The following is a 3,996-nucleotide window of genomic DNA, read 5'->3' as shown; positions in this document are numbered from 1 at the left end:
AGTTGGGTTTCAGCCATAACAAGCACACCTCACTTCACTCGTGCAACCTTCCCATCACCAATGCCCCTTCTCTTCCCTGACCTACCCCCGCCTCCATTCAAGACAGGTCCTGTACAACCCTAACTAACATTGTTATGATAATTCTCAGCGTAGTTATTTCTCTAACTGCACTCACCACTCTTTGTGATGAGCTTCATATCTTGAGCCGGTCCTTCTGGCTCTCAACTATGGGAATTATTTCAATGTCTTTAATCTTTTTTAAAGCCCATAGATGAATGAGACTATTTTGTGTGTCTTTCTCTCTCTATGACTAATTTCACTCAGCATAATAAATTCCATGTACATCCATATATAGGAAAATTTCCTAACTTTATCTCTCCTGACAGCTGCATAATATTCCATTGTGTATATGTACCACAGTTTCTTTAGCCACTCATCTGTTGAAGACCATCTTGGTTGTTTCCAGAGTCTGGCTATTGTGAAAGTGCTGCGATGAATATAGGTGTGAGGAAGGAATTTTTGTGTTGAATATTTGTGTTCCTAGGGTATATCCCTAGGAGTGGTATATGACTGGATCAAATGGGAGCTCAATTTACAGTTCTTTGAGAAATCTCCATATTGTTTTCTGTAAGAGCTGAACTAAACGACATTCCCACCAGCAGTAAATAAGAGTTCCTTTCCCTCCACATTCCCGCCAGCACTGATTGTTATTGTTCTCTCTGATGTGTGCCATTCTCTGTGGTGTGAGATGGTACCTCATAGTTGTTTTGATTTGCAGCTCCCTGATGATTAGTGATGTGGAGCATTTTTTCATGTGCCTTTTGATCATTTGTATTTCTTCTTTGAGAAATTGTCTATTCATTTATTTTCCCCAATTATTGATGGGGTAAGATGTTTTTATCTTGTTAAGTTCTGTCAGTACCTTGTATATCTTAGATATTAGCCCCTTATCTGATGGATATTGGGTGAATAGCTTCTCCCATTCTGTGGGTGGCTTTTGTATCTTAGGCATTATTTCCTTTGAGGTGCAGAAGATTCTCAGCTTAATATAGTCCTATTTGTGTATCTCTGCTTCAACTTGTTTAGAGAGTGCTGTTTCTTCCTTGAAGATGCCTTTAGTCTCAGTGTCCTGGAGGGTTTTTATCTACATGTTGTTCTATATAACATATGGTTCCAGGTCTGATATCAAGGTCTTTAATCCATTTGCATTTGATCTTGGTGCATGGTGTTAGCTGGAGGTCTGAGTCTGTATTTTTGCAAGTGACTGTCCAGTTGTGCCAATACCACTTATTTAAGAGGCTTTCCTTTCTCTATTTTGCATTTCTTGCCCCTTTATCAAAGGTTCATTGATTGTATATCTGGGCTGCATTCTCTGAATACTTTAGTCTATTCCACTGATCTGAGAGTCTGTTTTTATTCCAATATAATGCTGTTTTAATGACTATTGCTTTGTAGTACAATTTAAAGTTGAAAAAAGTGATGCCTCCAATATTTCTTTTCCCAAGGGTTGTTCTAGCTATTCTTGGGTGTTTACTCTTCCAGATGAATTTCAGGACTGTTTGATCCAGATCTTTGAAGAATGTTATGGGTGTCCTTAGAGGGATCGCATTAAATCTGTACAACCTGGCTCCATATTTTTGAGTCTTTTTAAGTACAAAAAATGTTGAATCTTTTACAGAACTTTCTACACATCGCATAACTGACATAATCCTATGATTTCCGTCTTTTCATTTGTCTACATGGTTACTATGTTAATTAGTTTGTCTTATTGAGCCATCTTTGCATTCCTGAGATGAATCTTATTAGATTATTAAACACTAATGATACATGAACCTTTTGTTATTGTTGGATTTAGTTTGCTAATATTTTGCTGAGGGCCTCTGCAGTTATGTGTATTAAAACTATTGGTCTTTGATTTTATTTTATAATTTAGTAATATCTCTGCCTGAATTTGGTGATGGCAATGCTGGATTCATAGAAACTAATAATAAGGATTCCCATCACCAGATATACAATCAATTAATCTTTGATAAAGGGGCAAGAAATGCAAAATGGAACAAAGGAAGCCTCTTCAACAAGTGGTGTTGGCACAAGTGATCAGCCACTTACAAAAAAAAAAAAAAAAAGGACATGGAATCTATTATGCTGAGTGAAATAAGTCAGAGGGAGAGAGAGAGACCACAGAATAATTTCACTTATCTATGGGTTTTAAGAAAAATAAAAGACATTGCAATAATTCCCAGAGATGAGGACCAGATATGAAGCTCACTACAAAGAGTGTAGTTAGAGAAATAACTATGCTGAGAACTATCATAACAATTCTAGTGTGTGAGGGATGTAGAGAACCTGTCTTGAATACAGGTAGGTTGTGGGGGAGGGAGGAGATAGGGGTATTGGTGATGGAAGGTTGTACTGGTGAAGGGGGTATGTTCTTTCTATGATTGAAACCTGACTATCATGTTTGTAATCACGGTGTTTAAATAAATATATTGTTAAAAACTATTTTATTGAGGGCCAGAGAGATAGCACAGTGTAAAGCTTTTGCCTTGCATGCAGCAGACCCAGGAGGGACCAGGTTTGATCCCTGGCATCCCACATGGTCCCCCAGCCTGCTAGGGGCTATTAGTGAGTGGAGAGTCAGGAGTAAACCCTGAGTGCTGCAGAAACCAACCAATCAATCAATAAATAAAATTAAAAAATTCTTATTTGATATTTTGCAATAGGTTGAGATGTATAGCTAGTAAGTCTTCTTTTTAAGTTTTTATTTAGTTGATTGATAAGCATATCTGATCTAGCCTTTTATTCTGGGAAGATTTTAATTACTTTTTCAATTTCCTTACTTGTGATTGGTATGTTTGTGTTTTATGTTTCCTTCTGGTTCAGACTTGGCAGATTATATGATTCTGAAAATTCACCTGTTTTTTGCAAGTTTTTGAGCTTAGTGTCACAATGATGTTCATAGTAATTACTCATGATTTTTCTATATTTCTAAGGACTTTATTTTAAGTACTTCCATTTTAACCTTGAATCCAATATATTACTATCTTATTTTTTCTCATTGGACTAGCTAAGAAGCTGTCTATTTTATTATTTAAAAAAATCAAATACCTGGTTTCAATGACCCTTACATTTTTTTCTCACTGATATAGATAACATTGATTTCTACTCAAATTTTTATTATTTCCTTTATACTAAAAATATAAGTTCGTTATTTTCCCAGTTTACCAGTTACTTTGAAATAAAGTTGCTTATTTGCTCATAAATTAATTTTTAATTAATTTTGAGAAATATTTTAATTTATTTTTAAATTTTTCCTTTTTGTTTTAACACTGAGATTACAAAGGTATTCATGATTAAGTTTTAGTCTTACAATATACACCACTCTTCACCCAAGAACATTTTCTGCCACCAATACCTCAAGTTTCCCTCTTATCCTCCCACCTGCTTGCCTCTGGGCAGACATTTAGCTTCGGTATTTTTCTCTCTCCTTTTTTTAGATATTGTGATTTGCACTGTTGTTAATGAAGAGCTACTGTATATATCACTTAGTCTTTGTTCACCACCCAGTTATTGTCCAGAATGATCAGTTCTAATTAATGGCACCTTTTTTTTACCCTCACTGCACTGCTCCACTATTTCTGGCAAGCTTCCTACCTACCATGAACTGTTTTAAAGTGTTGTTAAATATTTGGAACAAGACATTTCTTTCTCACTATTAAAATTCTTATATTAAATAACCTTGAGATACAGGGTACAAAATTGTTGATAGTTGTTAATAGACAGATCATTTTTGGTTATACAATGTTCAAACAACCATCCCATTACCACCAATATTCATTTCTCATCACCAATTTCCTCAGTTATCCCCAGCCTGATTTTATTGCAGACACTTTTTCCCCACTTTTTCTTTTAGCACCATGGTATACAATACTGTAACTGGAGGGGTATTATGCATATTACTTTCTTTCAAGTCACAGTTCTTGTCCAGAGTAATAA

This window comes from Suncus etruscus, chromosome 9 (genome assembly GCF_024139225.1).
Source record: "Suncus etruscus isolate mSunEtr1 chromosome 9, mSunEtr1.pri.cur, whole genome shotgun sequence".
Taxonomy (NCBI): Eukaryota; Metazoa; Chordata; class Mammalia; order Eulipotyphla; family Soricidae; genus Suncus; species Suncus etruscus.
This window is presented reverse-complemented; position numbering follows the sequence as displayed.